Genomic DNA, 19640 nt, shown 5'->3' on the forward strand with positions numbered 1-19640 from the left:
AGATGAGGATTATTTGACGATGAAAAAATAATAAATTCGTATGTATTTAACTTTTTAGCATACATTCTTGAAATAGTTACTGTCCACACAACTATTGGTTAAAATCTGTCCAAATTGGGTAATAAAAACTAACAATCGGGTAATAAATTTGCTCAATTGGAAAATAATTGTCCAGAATATATATATGTTTTACCAACATACATTACCCAACACAGTGGACAGTATGTTGCCCAACATAAAGTGTGTAACCCGCCCCCTGTTTTTTGCGCTTATTTCCAAATTGAAAAAAACGACCGACCTGTCATTATTTGTTATTCAAACAGCCTTCAGTGAGAAAAAAAAATATTATCGAGAATCAATGATATTGTCCAAAATGATAGATTTTGACAAAGAATCGATGTGTTTATACAGTGTTATAAGACAACAATTTTAATAATTTATAGATGAGAACTATATCCACGATAATTCACATCAGTGGACCTTTAACATAATTATCTTTGACGGGTTTTTAAAGGGAATGATGCTTTAATAGCTGCATTAAGTTTCGGTAAATCTAAAAATTGTTCATGTTCAAATTCTAAATTTATTATCAGTTTAAATTTTCTTCTTTTTTGTATAGATGTCATTTCACATGACATTGGAAAATTATGCAACCACCCAGCTGATATTGATATTTTCAGCGGGTAGTCATTTAAAAAAATGACTACCAATAAAAACTTTTCATGACTTTCGTCATCATCATCATCATCATCACCACCATCATCGTCACCATCATCATCATCACCATCTTCACCATTATTATCATCATCACCATCACCATCATCATCATCACCATCATCATCATATCATCATCACCATCATCATTATCACCATCTTCACCATTATCATCATCATCACCATCATCATCATCATCATCATCATAATCAGTATCACCACCGCCACCACTATCATCTTTATCACTATCACCATGAACAACCATTATAGCGTTATTTTAGAAAAGCTTAAACTTACGAGCTGATATCGACTAAATATTGTTTCAGGACTGCACTGAAACAGGTAGCCGTTTTCTCTTATTGTTTCATATTAGGTTTCATGTTATTTTACTTTTTCGGGCGGGGGGGGGGTGGGATCGACCCACCACCACCCTCCCATAATTCTCATCATCGGTATAACATATTTAGTACATTTTCCGCTCTCTATTCAATCCATATCCGTCTCCAGTTTTCCATCCATCTCAATCTGTCCATCTCTGCATCCCTTTCTCTCGATCCATTCCTCCAATCGTCGTAAGTCAAATCCAAAATGGACCAGATGACAGATTGCTAGTCCGCCCCAACTAATTATTTGACTTTAAGTCCAGCCTCGTCGGATTCAGGCTTATAACGCAAGTGAGAAGGGACGGAGGCTCAGACCTCGGATCCGAACAGACGACCGTGACGGGGGTTTCACCCATCCATCAGGGGCGCTTGTCGAGGATTTGGCCCGATGCGAGTGGCGCGAACAGAAATGTGTCGCCGCGAATTCAGTCTGAAAAAGACATGTAAAGGCATATTCGTGAAGATGAAGATATAGGAATATTTCTTTTGAGATTTGAAGTATATTAAAATAGTACGTGACGCAAAGGGTGGTGCTACAGTGGCCAGGGGCCGCGCATGAATTTTCATGTAGTGAAAAAAAGCAAAGGAAAAAGAGGATGAGGAAAAAAAAAAGGAGAAAGGGAGAAAAAAGGATCACTTAGTGTCGTTCTAAAAAAAAAAAAAACACGTTATTACTCAATATACGAATAAATACGTCTCCTGTATAAAGGTTGTCTTGCTTCCCCCACACCCAAATATAAAAATACACTGGCGCAGCCCCTGGGAAGAAGATTCTTAAAATATTGAACCTAACAGATGCGAAAATATATTTTTCAAGAGATATCAGAGATTTCATACTCAAAAATTTATGGGCAAGAAACAAATTGTCAGGCAAAAATTTGTTTCACTCCAACTAAAAAATTAATTTCCATCTTGATTTCTGAGAGGGAAGATACAAGGAGTGCTACTGCATGTCAAAGGGTATATATCGTGTGAAACTCTGTGCCATGAAGGTAAGTGCCCCTGAGCTCCACCCCCCCCCAACCAACCACCACCCATGGTAGGTGTAATTTATGAGCAAGGGTGATAATGGATTCAGATTAAGATTGACGTTTGTCAAATAACAAAAAAGAAAGAAAGGAACCAAGATATACATGAACGTATGACGACTGAGGGGGGGGTAGGTCTATGCTGAAGCCAAAACGAATTTTCAGAAGCATTTTCATTCTGATCAAAATTATGTATTGAATTACATAAATCATGTAATGAAAAAAATGCATCATGTTCATGGTGATCTTTGTCAATGTGTTTCTTTTGAACAAAATAATCCTTGATATGTAACATGTTCCGTTTGTGTATTCATCAGACTTGGAAAAAATAATATGTTCGCTTCATAAATCATCAAATGTTATCAACATCTTCTACTTGGAAATGGAAGTGAGTGTTCAAGACAAACGTGTCTTTTTTTCACTTCCTTCCACGGTTCTGTTACCATGGTTACAAAACCATGTTATCTGTGATACAGGCCTACTTCGAACATAATCTGAGAATAAATTTGGTTATTCAATACAATTCAAGTTTCTTCGGTGATGTTCTTATTAGAGGGGGGGGGGGGGGGTCGGTGTGGGAACAATATTTTCCTTCTTTGGAACAAACAATTCCAAACTATCAATACCTTTGAATTAATTACTGTAGATTTGTCTTATTCCTAGTGCGGTCCTGTATCGCATAATCTGTTTCCTTTCTTTCTTTCTTTTTTGCCTTTATCTCTTTTAATTTATAAATTTTCATTTAGTTTCCTTTTATTTTACGATGTATTTTTTCAGTGATTTATTAACATATAAGAAAAAAGATGAAAATGTGTTTTGTGTATTCTTTTGAAGGTTCAAGGATCATTTTTTTTAAGTGCACGTTATAAAGAGCAACTTCAGAGTGACTTAATAGCAGATGAAAATCGTCGTTTGATAAATATAATGGGTTATAGTTTCATATTCTCTCTGTGTGAAAACATTGAATTAATACTGTGGTTGGGTGAACACTTTTTATAAGTACTGTTGGCCTTTATGCTTAATTGTGCCTTTCTTCTCGTTTCTTTTTCTTTTAAATTGCTTACAGTTACACTCTTGGTATTTTTTAAACTCGGACCATGGGAACCAACATATAAACCTGAATTTAAAGAGTCATATTTGCTTAAAATACAATTGAATTTAAGTCAAGAGTTAGTTGTGTTAAGAATCATTTGTTCAAAAATTAAATCCCATTGTTTTTATAGAAGGTCAAGTTTTAACATTTGAAAATTTTCCATTTTTTTGTGTCGATTCTTTGTATTTGTAATTATGCATGAATTTCCTTTTGCTTGCCATCGTATCCTTCGTACTACCTGCAGTTATCATGGTAATAGTTAGATTAGATACTTTAGAGGGATAAACATACATTGTAAAAGCAACTAGCATAATCCGAGATTGTTCTTGAGGAATATCATCACAATTAACGTTTGACAGCAGTGAAATAAAACCCATTGAATCCCATTCATTTTAACGCTATACTGTTTGTCCTTGCATTCGAATTATGGTATATGATTTGTACGAGAGTAACGAGGATAATTACTACTTTCATTTAATTAGTTCAAAAAAATTGGCCCGCCCGAAAGGTGGAATCGAACCACTCTGCCGCTAGACAGCTACAGGTTTGAAGCCTGCACACCACACCAGTGAAGCTCATCCGGGCGCCGAGCGAGCATAACTACGGTACTTATAACGTGCCCGTGCGGTGCGCTCAAGCGTACGGACTGTTTTTTGTGAGCGACAATCAATACTGTGTTTATGCATATAGTTAGTGGCATGCATCAGAGCGAGTTATGTCAATAAAGACATACACAGTTTAATAGTAAAAAGGGGCGTATCATATAGGGCGTAAATCTATTGAGGTTGCAGATTAATTTTCAATACATGTATATAGGCCTTCTACTTTGATATTGTTTAAGTTTTCTGTTACACATAAATTTATTTACTTTTCTTACATGGTAGCTTAAATTCAGTTGATATCTATGTAAAGAAGTCGTTTACTTGAATATACTTGAGTATGAATCTTGATCGTTTTTTTTGTTTTTATTAAATCATTATCTGTTATATACTTACTTTGCTGTTTTATTTTTTTGTTAAACCAGCACATAACCGTGACAAATGTCATATACAACAATTCCTTCCAGACTCTCAAAATTCAATAAATTGACCTACAATTTCTGTCTCTAATTTGATAAATGGCTAATTCCTGATTTGACCCAATCTGCATTTTTTGTCTTAATCTGATAACCTTGTTTTTTTTTGTTTCTCTATTCATATTACGATGAAGGTTAATTTATATAGAAGTATTGTAATTACATGTTTGACTTTATTGCTATTTTGTGTTATTCCATGTAGACACCAGCCAATGTGGAGAACCTCTCAACAGAATTGTCAATTCTTTTTCCCCAGGCATTGGCTGGCGCTCAATTTTACATTTCTTTTGTAATGTATCTATTGCTGTCATGTTTTCTTGCCTGGAAATGAAATAGATAAATAAAATAAATTACAAGAATTCGAATCTCAAATTATACACAAGAATTACAAAGATAAATAATAATAATCATTATTAGTGATATTAATAAATATTTAGAATAAACTAGAAAGGAAAGGAATTTCAATTTCGACCATAAACACGTAAATTTCCTAGCGAAATAGATACCCTTTTTTCATTATTTTAGTGTTTTCGACACCCTTATTACGTTATGTACGTAACGTGCCCTATCTTGAAAAAGACATCCTTTTTACGTGTGTTTTGGTCGCGCATGGTATCCACTCGTCAATGTAAGTGCCCCCCCCCGGGGGGTGGGGGGGGGGGTTCATCACACTGAATAAATAAAAATGCCCCAAAAGAAATGCCCAATGTTGGTTGGACAAATAATTACCCTCACCGAGCATATTTACCCAATATTTTTTAGAGTGTATTCTATTCTAATATTTTTTTTCATAAAATTTCAGAGTGTTACTCCTTTTTGAACGATTGTTTTATTTTATTTTTTTATTTCATTTTTACAAATCCGTAATTAACATGAAACTCAGTGTAAAAAGTATTTCGATAGATATGAAGAAAGGTGAGACAGTTATGCTGGAAGAAGAGAAGGGGGTCGCTTGGTATATCTACCAGACGACCCGTTGGCTCGACCTTCACCCATAATTCCTTTGTTATCATACACATATCGGGCCTCCGGGTAGCATTATTATCATTAATATTATGATTGGCTTGCGTGTTCTGACGTAGAGGCCAGCACTCTTAAAGGGGGGCGAAAGAAGAGCGATCAAAATATAGTTCAAACAAAATGTTTAGGCTGAGGGCATCGTTGAACGTGCAACATATGCAATGAAATTGTAACTATCTAGAACATTTTTTTTTATTTTCTGATTTAATTATGCTGTTGTAATATTTATGTTTAAAACGAAAAGATATCACTAATTGTGTATATTAGGTTTAGGTTTTTGTAATGACTCAAGCTTCAAGTTTATTGCAAGACCTTCGCGCGTTCTATTGACGAGAGAACATGTAATATTTTCTTTTATGTAATATAATGTATGACGCATGTGATTGTGAATGATGTGAACACGCATGAAACATAAATGAATAAATAAATGAATAAATGAATAAAAAAATAAAAAATAAATATTTAAAATAAATAAATAAATAAATAATAAAGGTAAGTATGAAATAAGAAATGAATACAATTAACAAACGAAAATGACTTGAGTCTTTTTCCTTGAATTCCGCTATAGTTTTGATCGAAGTCTGCAAAAAAAAATCATGTATGGAAAATTTAATGTCATCAAAATACGTTACGCCTTAAATACGAGATGACATTATTTCTGACTTGTGTTCTTGTTGTTGTACCCGGTGGACCACTGACATTTGTCAATCTATATCCTTCTTTTTCAAATTTAAAATTTAAATGAATATGAAATTGGCACCCCTCCTAATATGAGCATGGCATGAGTTTTTTTTTACGAAGAGGTCTACATTTTTAGAAGTATATAACCGATTAAAAGTGATTTGGGTAAAGCTGAGCAGCAAATAAAATTTTATATTTATACCTGTAGGCCTATACAACAAAATAAGTTTAATAAATATGTACAAAATACAGGAGGGGACCAAAAAAATGTTCAACTATTCTGACGTCAAAATTGTGACTCAAATTAGACTCCCCCTTCAACAAATAGACACACAAAATGTAGTTAAAATAAGACACAAATAAATAGTGAATAAAATAAACTATATTAAGACAATAACTATTATTCTTCTTACAACTTGATTTGTGAAAAATATTGGATAAGTAGAATATGAAATGATTATCAAAGTAATGGTAGCCTTAAAAATAGTTGCTTTGGAAAAATAAAAACAGCATATAAATAACAGAAATAATGAGCATTTTAGTGACTTGAGTGTTTTTCTTTTCCATCATAAAAATAATTTCACAGAAAAAACACTATACGTATTTGTATGGGATGAGATTATAGAGCACCTACTTCGAAACTATATCAGTCGTTAAGAACCCTTAAATTACAAGATATTAATAAACTTGCCTCTTTAATGCAGCGGTATCTTACTGGAACCCTTTCTCCTCAATTAATGAATATGTTTTCCTTCAATTGTAATATACATAATGATTATACAAGGTCTTCACGAAAACTTCACAGATGGAATTACAAGAATGACTTATCAAAATTTTAATTGCGTCACACATGGTCCCACAATATGGAATAATCTGAATCTTGACCAATTTAATATTACCTTTCATAATATTTTTAAAAAGCGATATAAAAATAAACTGATCCAAAGTTACTAACATCCTCATCGTACTATAAATTTCCGTTAGTTTTGCTTTATGTCTTGTTGTTGATGTTTTTTATGTTTCTGTTTTTTTTGTTGTTCTTTTGCTACTTGCCGCATCCATATATTACAATTATTTTAAGAATTTATTTATTTTGGGTGTGTACGTTTTAACAAGCCTTTTCCTGGCTTTTTTAGTACACTACTGTTTCCCATTCATTTATCATTCGTCCTGTTTAACATTGTTTCAATGATTTGGCAATAATACTTTAATTATCACTTTCATCTGTATTTATTTAAGCTTCAATGATATGTTTTAACTTTTTATTGGTTCTTTGTTTGTACATGATCATAATATATATCAACTTGTATTTCTAATGGATTGGAAATACATGCTGAATTGAGTTGAATTGAATCATTGCTCCTATATGAATGTTTAGAGATACATGTATGGCTCCATGTCATTTTCTCCGGCGACAATTGCTCCGATGGAAAATCTGCGCGTTAAGCCAAACATAAAACCGAACCTCCAAGACGAAATAAACTCTATTCCTTATCTTTACCTTATTTTAAAACAAAAGCTCTATTACAATCCTAACTCTAAGGCCCGTGTACTGATAGCAGGTTTGACTTAAACTCAGGTCTAAAGTTGTGGTTTAAGTATGGATAGCCAAATGTTACATAAATCACTAACAGCAGAGATATCATACTTCAGCTCATTTTGCTCTCAAATCACTCATAATAAATAGATGATTGTCTTCACTTTCGCTGAATCAGGAAAGAGCACATGCAGTAAACATGAGAAACATACAAATTGATATTTTTTAAAATACTTTTGGCTTCCCACACTTAAACCACAACTTTAAACCTGAGTTTAAGTTAAACCCTGCTATCAGAATACAGGCCTAACACTGTATACTCTCAGGGAACAGTGCAAAATGTCGCAGGAGCATTGTCGTGTCACCATCCATTATACAGGGACCTTTCCGTACATCTTCATTTTACCCTATAAATTAAACCTGAAAGTTACGTTCTTCTTATCACTCTTTCCATATGTAGCCAAGATAATGCAGAGGACAATAAAGGTGGACACTGGATGATGGGTGGTTGCTATGGAAACGACAGAGCAATAAAGCTTGAAGTCCATAACTTTCTCCATAATTTCGTTTTTCAAAGGGGTGAGGTGCAGCGGAGAATCCATCAAAACATTTTACAACAAACTTTTACGATCACAACGTTGGTCGAGATTTACGCGGGCTGCCAGCCTCTTTTCTTGTCGTACGTGTCAGTCAGTTGGAGCCGGGTCTTTTTTTTTTTTAATAATAGACTTGAATTTATATCTGAGGTTTTCATTATGATAAACTCCAGATATTTTCCTACGAGCCCGTCAACATATAATGCCAGCACATCTTGGAGAGCAGAATCCCCATTCTTTAATTATAAGAGGTTATTTATGACATTGTTTTGGTTTGATGAGTATTATCAATAAACAATGGCGGTATGGTTCTGAAGAATAAAAACTCAATTTTCATGGTATCTTTGGTGAAGGATATATATACCTCAAGAATCAACCAGGTGGCATTCGATTAGGTTCATTATCCCCGTGTTTTCTTTATTATCCTCGAAATTTAGTACCCCCTTCCATTATTTTAGTGTCTTATTTAGTAGCATGATTTGATTACCTTTTTTTATGGAAGAGTAACAAAGTTGAATACAAAATGGTAATACTATACGTTAACCATCGAAATTGGATTCTGAACTTAGAATCATGCTGAAATTACTTTGCTGCTTTTACCGGATAAATTTACAATTATTATTTTTTTACCTTGCTTTGGTAACTTTGTTATTGACTGTTCTCTATCTTTTGTTATAATCATAATTCTATATACTTTCAGACTGAATTGTATCCAATTCTTAATTCACTTATGGAAAAATGGGCAATATTCTATCAACCTTAAGCCCAAGTCCACCCCCCCCCAAAAAAAAAAGAGCTGGATTGAATAAATAGAAAAAACCTATAGCATAACGCTGGATAATTTCAATAAAGTTTATTCATTTATTTATTTATTCATGTTTTATTTAACAAAAAATCGATAAAAACAACAGTGGAGGGTAGTCCGATTCAGTTAAAAACTGTTTTACAACGGAGCCCTCCACGAATAAAAGAAACATAAACATGATAAGAAAAGAAGAACACATACATAGTAAATAAATAAATAAATAAATAACAGAAAATGAGTATAATGAAATAGTTAACATAACACAAATCGCAATCAAAATAAAAGTTTGAAAACATAGACAAAAACAAAAATATATAGAGAGAAAAAAAATCATAATTAGGTGTGGCTGAACGTGGTATATCCAAGTTTGATGTAAGTAAACATTAAAAAAGCATGAAATAAAAAAAAAGTCAGGAGCTATGGTCATGATGGTGTAGGCCAATCATGTGAATTATACTCAAATATCATCTAATATACAAATCTTACAAGGTGAATGGCCACTGTTTTTTTTTCAAACGTCAATTCTTTATAGGCCTATTTCTAGATATCGAGTCCCTCTTTCGGTGATGTTTCTATATCTTTCTTCAAAAGGGCAGTTTGGGCACTTATAATCTTACAAATTTAGTGTTTGAATATCACACAGCTATAGGTCAAAAGAAGAAAAAATGGATTGGGCCACCTGATCAAAATAGATTGACAAGCAAAATCGAGAAAGTTGTCCTACAGCTGTTTTATGGCATATTCGTGATCATATACACAGTAAAAACACTGTTTAAAATTTTGCACAATGCTTTTTACTATATGATAAAAATAAAATAATGATATTATAGGATTTGTATATATAGCGCACGTATCCACCTTTTAGGTACTCAAGGCGCTCCTATTACCCCGCTAAGCTGGTGCGCCCAGCTTTTTGAGGAATTACTTCCGGCCGGTACCCACTTACCTCACCTGGGTCGAGTGCAGCACAGTGTGGATAAATTTCTTGCTAAAGAAAAACACGCCATGGCTATAAGATTCGAACCCACGACCCTCTGTTTGAAAGGCGAGAGTCAGAACCACTAGACCACGACGCGCCCTTATAGTAGTTTAAACAACCATACTTAATTCATTGAAAATTAAATATCAAATATCAAACTTTGCATTGTAAGATTTTAAACACTTTGGCCGTATTCTGAAGTCAGGTTTATCTTAGACCACGGTCTAACTCCGTGCTAAATTTATGGGGAGCCAGCAGTTCAAAAATTATCTTTATATTGTTAAATTTCGTATGTTTACTATTTTGTTTCCTTTGGCTTTCGTAATGAAGAAAAATGCTTCAGTTATCATTCCAAGCAATTATGAACAAATTGGGTGTCACTATCACTTAATGAATTGAATTTGTCCTGTTATATTTGTGCCCCGATTGGCTCTCCATCGTAGTTAAACCACAACTTTAAACCAGGGTTTGATTTAAACTACAGTTCAGAATACGGGCCTATATCTAAACCATTTAAGCAACGACTGTAATTTTCATTCAGTAAACAGCATTGTATAAAAACAAATAGCACTTTTACTGTGTAGGACACGCACTTTGGGGATATCCAAATAGATTTTAGCCTGATAATCACATCCTAGTCAGTATGCAGCGAGGGGGGGGGGGCGAAGACGTCACACACTCATTGATTAATTTATATTTGATAATGAAATATTCTATTCTATCCCCCCTATATTGTAATATGAGACAAGGTTTGATAATTATTAATACCTCCCTAAACACATGCATGGGATTTTGTATTTACCATTGTAACAGAATCCTGATTCACGAGCTTCCTCATTGCCAAATATGTAAAGTATATGACACAATTACCCCTCTCATTTGCATAATATTTTGTTGTTGTTTTGTTTGTAATAATATATGATGAAAACTTTGCAAATGTCATAACTTTCTTATTTCATATCCCAAATTCCAGAGTTATGATTAGTTGATTTTTTTCCCCATTTATTCAATCATCCGTCTTTTTGGGGGAAGGGGGTGGACTTGACCTTATATAGGCCCTATCATTTGACAAAGGTTTTTTTTTTCTTTTTTGTCGGTCATCTCCAATTTTACCGTACATACAATTTTTGAAGGGGATTCACATTTTGTCACTCATTAATATTATCCTCATATCCCCTAGCATACCTATGCATCAAATGCATTTGAATAGGGTCTAGTTTATTGTGGTTAGCCGAAAATTTTTAATGTCGAAACGGATATTGGAAGACTGAAAAAAGAAAGAAATATCCATTAAGAAGATAATGATAATGGGGGTAATTTGAAGTGACAATTGACATGCATTCGATGCCCGTGTTACAGAATCCAGTGCGGTTGCAGAGCGTGGAGCGGCCGAGACTCCCGGGGGCTTGCCAACCGAGTCGAAGGGGCGTGAATTACGGGCTCAAATCGCGGATTTGGTAGTCCACGGAGCATCATAAATCTTGCCGATAATTGTTCCTCCTCGCTCGTTTGACTCAATTTTCATCGAGGGCTGTAGTTTTCCATTTTATTTCGCGAGCGATATCGCACGACCGCGACGCATTTCTCACGTTTTCATGAAAAAATATCGACGAGAACATTGCAAGAGGCGGATGGACATTGGTATAAAAGAACTAACTACAGGGCCCATTCAGTCTTCCTCATCCATTTTTTCACTCTTCTTCTTATGTTCTGCTTCTCCATCTCCTTCCGCTCCAACCCCCCCCCCCCATTCCTCTATATCACATCTTCCCCCTTTCAAAGTCTGCGGAACCGCGAGGCGGGGGCTTAATCATAATTAAGCCCCCCCCCCGTATACGTCTCCCACTTTTTCAGTACTTTATATGGTGCAAATTTGTACCGTCAAGGTTTTTTTGCCTCTTCAAGGGTGCATGCAGTTAGCTATATTTTGCACCATTCCGGAATGTAGATTTGTGCATAAAAAGGTGCATAATTGCACCTCTCAAGGTGCATGGTGCAAACTTAATTTCCAAGTGCAAACAGGAACTATGCACTTGTTCACTGAGGGTGCAAGATTGAACCCATGATGTGCTACCAAGGTAGCATCTAGGTGCACTCAAACTTGAACTTTATTATTCGTGTTGGTCAATCAAGTTAACGTTCAGGGCCGGGTTTGGAAGGGGGTCAACCAGAGGATATCTTAAAAGATATAAAGATGTGGTATTCTTTCATAAGTGTAATACGAAGCACAATGTTCGTGATGTTGTGTCAATTTCATGAAAAATTAAACGCAGAGTGCATGGTCAGTCAATGTGTACCACTTTGTGGCCACTTTCTGGGCTAATAAGGATTAAAGGCAAACGAGGCTCTTCACATGGCGGCATGTTTTACATCAATTTAGCCCTGATCATTCCTCTCGTCTTGAAGAGAGATGAAGCGTTGAAGAAACATCTCATGGGAGAGTCTTAACAACCCGCTCTAATGAAATCTCAATGCATCTCATTTCCACCTTTATCGGGAACATGTTGCTCATTTCCGAATAAGGTGGGTTTTAAATTCGCGATTTTGATACCGTCTTAACGCACCATTAGTCCCCCATAAGAGACCATTAACGGAGGTTTATCACCATTAAGTTTCCCCTTTTTAGTCTTTTTTTGTGAAATTGCTCTTTAATATCTCATCCCATCTTTCTGATATGATACATGTATCGTTACATCATGTCATGTCAAAGTAAGAAAGGAATATATAGAGAGCCCCAACACAAAATGAACTAAATTAGTGTACAAGTTCTGATATTTGGGGACATTTTGTGTGAAGTCAGGTGATTAAATATTACATACAATAAAGTTTGTTTCTCCGGGCTTGCCCGACATTGCAGTATTGCTGTCTTCATTCAACACTCAGCATGAAGGAGTTTATTTTGTTGCCGGGGTTCACTAACTTTCTAGCACCACTGCATGTATATAAGACACAATCTTAAAATTATATCATTATATTCTGTTTTAATTTATTGATTTTGATTTAAAAAAACGCGGCATAAATACTAAATACAACATAATACATAGTTCAGGATTTGTCAAAAAAAGACCTTTATAATATCGATCAATGTTTTCATATAATATCATACATTATCAAGACTTGAATCACTTGCCAATATGATGGGTATACTGGCGAATAGGGGGCAATCGTCTATCGTAACATTAATTTCCTATCCCTCGTCCCTCACTAAAATTGCATTATGTTCATCTCCCTTGTCATATAAAAGTCTCTAAAATGAGAACGAATTAATAAAATTTATGGAGAGAGAACTTGCGAATTTTAGTTTTTATTAGGGTGTAACAGGGGGAAAAGGAAATAAGAAAAATCAACTCACACTTAGCGATCCGGTGCGACGCGATTTATCAAGAAATAGTATTTTGCATTAAATATGCAAGTTCCAAGAAATAAAATTATTCTATTTAAAGTTTTGCATATATAGGAAAACTACAATCAGGGGGCACTTCTTCAGAATGTCCCGTTTTCAGGTTGGAATATATTATTTGATTGATGAGATATGTATCCTATTCATGAGTCACTAAATTCTGTCCTCAACAGGTTACTTTTCTGGTCAGTATATGTAAAAATATTTAATGTCTTATTACATGAAATGTCCAAGGTATAAGCTCGCGTTTCGCGCTTGCAACATCTCGCAAGGATGCCCTTTTAACATTATCAGCGCTATAAATAGGCCAAAAGCGAGATTTACAGATTTGATTTTTTTTCAAAACACTCGCTCGCTTCGCTCGCTCGCGGATGAGCCTTATTACATATCTTTTCCAATCAGAAATCACTTCAAAATGACTTGCTCGACTAATCACTAAAAAACACACATATACTTCACGCAGATGATAATTTCATGGTGAAATAATCCGATTGCACTAAAATGCACATTTTGACATATAAGTGCCCTTTTGGGGTTCCCCCAAACGAAATACGTTCCGCCGCCCCTGAATGGAAAATATTGAAAAGTCTGACAAGAGGAGAAAAATATGCTCCTCAAAATGAGGTGCCTTTACCAACTCCCTCCCCTTGGATCCACGGATTATCTTTGGGTATGTGGGTATACTGACAGCAGGAGATGATGCATTCGGGTAAATAAAGAGAATCAGTCGCTAAATTAAATTATAAGATTAAGAAAACAAGTTCGAAAATTTAAGGATTTCTGCTTCTGAGAAAATTATCAAGCATACCTACATAAAATCGATTGTCATTTCGGGTTTATATTATTGTCCCAATATCGTGCTCACACCCTCACCCGGCCTCCCCCTGTCCAAGCAATAATTATCAATATTCCTCTCATTATTCCCGCTCATTCTCTCGATAATTTTTCCGTAAATTATTTTCTCTTTCCAGCTTCTCCCAAAGTCAAGTCCAGTTTACCTTGACACTAAACGTTGGTTCTGGAAGCGCGCGTGATCATTAAAGTGGCCCGGTTTGAGTTTCGTCGACGACAATGAAGGCGATCGCTGACGTTGAAACTTGAGCAACTGCCAAGTCGTAAACACGTTCGAATCATGCAACCCGATGGCTCGAGTTTCTTTTGCTAATAAAACTGATGAGGACACAAAATGTTCCCCGGGTCTACGATCGAATCGGGATATAGGGTGTTTCAAAAAGTATAACTTTGTTACGTGTGACCATTAGGGTCACGCAATTTGAATTTCCAATAGAAAATGGGAAATTATAGTTTTAAATAACTACAATACGTGGAAAAATTATCATAATTTTTTTTTCAAGTTTTTAATGTTTTTTAATACCTCTTTGAATTTTTAATGTGAAGGCTTTAATAACGACCGTTGATCAAAGCAAACATTAATTAATTTCGAAAGTTTTTATTATCTGCAGTGATCGAGAATTTTATTAGCACCCTATATTCAAATCTTGTCTTAATTTCGCATCAAGAATGCCATTATGTCATTGAGTTTACTGGTGGGTGTTTCATAAAGCTGTTCGTAAGTTAAGAGCGACTTTAAGAACGACCGGTGATCCTTTCTTTCTGTAAATATACACCATTGGCGATGGTTTAGCACGTAAGAAAGGTTCACCAGTCGTTCTTAAAGTCGCTCTTAAATTACGAACAGCTTTATGAAACACCCACCAGAACATTAATTTTAACCCCGTCACATTATTTGTTAATATATTATATTTTAAAAAAAAATAATTTTTTCATTGTTTTGAATGTTTACTTTCAGGTCAATTTTCAATTTGTCAATAGGCCTGAAGTGAGAGGTCTGTGTAAATTTGTGTCAATTTAGAATGAATGAAACAATCTTTCATAGTAGGAAGTCGTAACGATTTCATTAAGTGAATAGGGAGAATGCAATATAGAAATTGAATACATTTTTTTCTATCCACCTTGTAAGTTCTCTAGCATGAGATGATGTTTCTGACGATGACTGTGAATAGGACAGGCAAGACAAGAAGCAGGGGCGCTCGTATGGCACGGCAGAATGAAACTCTTTTTCGAACAAACAAACAGTCGTTCGCTAGCAATAAGCCGCCATGAAAAACCTTCATCCCGAACAAATAAACACCAAGAGGTCGGTCCCCCATCTTCCTCGTCGTTTTTCTTTATTTTATTTCTTCATTTCGAGTTGATAGAGATGTTGGATGGGTGCTTTCTCTCTATCTACCTCCTCTTTACCCGCCAGCTGGAAGACAGAGAGGAGGGATGCGCAGTGCGAAGCATCCACCGTCAATAGTCTCTATCGTAAACTCTATTCAGCACAGTTTGTAACTTTCCCCAAAATATTTTTCAATCGACTCACACACTTCAATTCCATATCAACTGCTTTCCTTTCTCTATAGCAACCGCAGGGTAAACTTCACCCCACTTCTTCAATCGCTAGCCATAAATGCAAGAGATCGGCCTCGTGGGTTCATTGAAGAACTTGGTTTGATGATCATTGGAAGGAAGTGTCTGATTGCCAAGACTATAGATGAAGACGGCGATGATGCTGACGGCGATGGAGCGAGTGATGATGAGAAAGGGAAGACGCCAAGAAATGATGAGGATTGACGAGCGAGTTGAGGAGAGCGAGCTGTGTCTTGGAGGAGGTCGACCATTAGACGAGTGAGATGGAGTAGTCGTCATTCAAGGATTGCAGAAAATCTGATTTTTGACGTGTCTTGAATCTTCTCGAAGATCCTATCAATGACATTATTATATTCAATTCAATTCTTTTATTTCATTCCCATTCAAAACATAATACAAAGTAACATAAAGCAATACAAATCAAGTACAATTTTATCGAAGGGCATTCTTACTTCGTAAAACAGAAAAAAAACAGTATAATATAGAGCATAAATGGAAATGAGTCTTGGGAGAAAGAATCTTCTATCGTACTCTCAATCTCTAGGAAAATAAAACAAGAATGATCTATCAAATATATCGAAAAAGAAAATTTGAAGGGGGGATTCACACTTTCTTTTAAGAGACCGTAAAAAATCGTTATTCGATTACTAAAAGAGTGACCTTAGCGTCACTCCGAATAGAGTGAAAAGAGTTAGAACCCATTAGATTATTCACTTCATTGAGGGAGAAAGGATTATGTAAGGGGTTACCTGTACTGGAAACTCTTTGATATGTATATTAATGTATACAGGCAAGACAAATAGGCCTAGATGATTATTATAGGCCTAATTTTTATTGAAGATTTGAAAACGTATGCTCTAAAATACTGTGGCATCTACCTAAATGAAAATACTAGGCCTATACACTTGCGTATATACTGATGGGAAGGAGGTTTGGGGCCATGCACCACCAAAGTTTTCACGACTATGGGGTAAAAAGAAGAAAAAGAAGGAAAAGGAAGGGAAATTGGTGAAATATGAAACTTTGTCCTAATCTAACACAAAATTAGATTTTTGTACATTTTTGCCGGCATGTTTCGCTCGCTCGTAACATCCCTCATTTTTTTTTTGCTCATTAGGTCACTGAAGCGTATATCCCACGTATTTATATCTATTTTTTCAAATATCAATTTTAGATTGCCAATTTACTTAGTCACCCGTAATTTCAGAAACAGGGAGAATATAATGATATAATAACAAACAAATGACGTCGGCCTATATCGACGAGGGTTTTGAAAACGTGCGTGCTACCTCTTACATTCTGCCCTCATAAGCGGATTTATTTCGTGTTTCGATGGGGTGGCGAGCTTTTCTAAAACGTTCCAAGTATTTTTTCTTCCTTTTTGCAACTGCTTTCTTTCATCTGCAAAATGAAAATCCAAGAGATTTTCTTGCGGGTTCAAAACATGGCAGCCCACACAACAAGACAGTGTGTCTGCATTGTTTCACGGACATGCCCAATATATCACACCACTAATGCCCTTTGGTGCTGCGTTAAAAAAGGAGAAGATTTCACTTATGAATGGCAGAAGAGAAAATTAATGGCCCTATAATGTTTAGGTTGATGACTACAAACATTACCGAATAAGCATGATAGGCAAAAGGATACCTTTTATGTCATACAACCGCTGAAGACAATTAAGAGAAACGTATTGTTGGTGCATTACATTTGATACACATAAAGTATTAAAAATCAGGGAGTTTGGAATATAGCTCCCTGGGAAAATCGCTGTTTAAAAGTTTATACAAACTGTTTACTAAATGAACCTTACAGTAGTTGTTTAACAACCATGCTGTATAAAAAAAAATTAAAAAGCGTTTATATTGTGTAACAAAAAATATATGGGGCGGCGCTACTTGGGGTGGGGTTATCTTTTAAGTAGTGAGAATAAAAGAAAAATAGGATAAATGGGGAAAATATGGATTAATCCATCAATATCATTAATTTTATCAAATTAAGATAAGAAGAAGAAGAAGAAGAAGAGAGAAGAAATAAACTTGCATAAATAGATGCTGGATATGTGAGTAAAAGATAAGGGATGGTTTTTGTCAATGAAAAATCTAAATAGGCGATCGTGCTGGATGAGGTATTAGAGATGGGAGAAAAAGGAATGTGAAAATATGTTCAAAACGGTTTCTTTCCGTGATACAGTTGACTGCTAGAACACGAAGTCCCTTTGATAGTTCGGCGACCATAATAAGTTCGACAGGGGTCTGAAATGTTGGCATAAAATGTCGTTTTAATGTCAACTTTTTTCAAAACAGATACGTCATTCTGCCGGCTTTGATTGAGCCTGGCATCGTGTTTAGAAAATAAAATGGTATGTAATGTCTCAGAGATTTTCTCATATAGACGTCTTGATTAAATGCATGCTCAGTTCCCCCCCCCCCCATTTTTTTTCGGCATCGCCAATTTCTATTCTTCCCGGTTGCCTCACCCCTTCCTTTGCCCCCCTCGCCCAGTTCTCTCCCTTCACTTTCTTTTCATATCTCGTCGTCACCTCGTTTTCAATAGGCCTAACAGATGTTAAATGAGAAGACCAAAGAATTTATTTGAAGTTAAGTGAATTCATCGTTATATTATTTTGAACAAAATAATAATTTGATAAAATCTACGTAATCGTTTTTTTTTATTGATCTAATAGTATTTAATTATTGTTTCCTTTCTATGTCACTCCTCCGCCTCTCCCCCCCCCCCCCCCCCCCCTCTCTCTCTCTCAACCAACAAAACAACAATTTTAACGACTCTGTCGGCATTCACTCATTAAAAAAAAATCCAAATCTAAATTCATGCTTATCCGATCACCACGATTATAAACTTCCTCATGAATAAAGTTTGCTCCCATTAAAAGAAAAAGTTGTACCAAATATTGGGTAAAAAAGTTAGCATGCATGTTGGTTGGATAAAACAGATATTTTGTAAATTTTACGCAATGTTGCGTGGAAATAGCCCAATATGGGGTTAAAAAAACCCAGGAAACATGCATGTTCCCGTTTTACCCATGATTGGGTTATTGGGCAAAATATTATTCAGTGTTTTTAGCGTGAAGCCTTTAACTACTCTCGCTTTCACTTGGACACAACACCGTAAAAGCTTCCATGTTCTAAAGGTTTTTGCTGAAAATGTTCAAAATGAGAGATTTATGAGACTCTGGCGGTCACGGGTAATTAGAACGAACCACCGCAGTACGGAAAAACACCGCCCACTTTCCATTGTGACGTTTAATTGAGTGTCGATGGAAGCCAACAAGGTGGAATCTAACTATGAAGCAAGCATCAATAATAAAACCACACAGATTTGTGACACTTGTTTAGAGATATATAGCTCACTCGAAAATTAAAACTTAGCCCCCAAAATGGATAGAAAACAAAACACAACACATGAGATAATGCCTATAAAAATATAATTTCAGACGGTCCTATACTCACTTAAAAAACACTTATTTTTATATTCCCGTTGTAAAGAACCAAAAGGAAAGTATTAACAATATCAAATCGGCCCAGAGTGGCGGTACATGCATGGGACAGGGCGACTGTCCCTATTAATTTTCAAGTAGTGAAATAAAAAAAAAAGGAGAAAAAAAAGAAGAAAGAAAAGGGCAGAGAGATGGAAGTAAGAACACCCCCCCCCCCTCCCCTATGAAATACCACGGCCATGTCCATGAACAGGTCGAGAGACTGGACTACTTCGCTGGCATCATGTGGAAATAAATGTCTTCACCTTGGCACATTTTCGTTGCGGCCTCGAACCCAAAGTGGTATAGCGCCATCTAGTGACCAGGCCTGGTCATTGTTATAATTATCTGCTATGATCATAGAGATGTCTCTATGGCTATGATCACTTATGTTGTAATTTAT

At 35.5% G+C, this 19640-nt stretch overlaps 1 non-coding gene across 1 annotated transcript; it reads right to left on the reverse strand.

The window, feature by feature from the left end:
• Window positions 1-3716: 3716 nt before the first annotated feature.
• On the reverse strand, window positions 3717-3803 carry TRNASTOP-UCA. Its single transcript has one exon. It is a non-coding gene; the product is annotated as a tRNA-Sec (tRNA).
• Window positions 3804-19640: the final 15837 nt, after the last annotated feature.

This window comes from Lytechinus variegatus, chromosome 2, assembly GCF_018143015.1.
Source record: "Lytechinus variegatus isolate NC3 chromosome 2, Lvar_3.0, whole genome shotgun sequence".
Lineage (NCBI taxonomy): Eukaryota > Metazoa > Echinodermata > Echinoidea > Temnopleuroida > Toxopneustidae > Lytechinus > Lytechinus variegatus.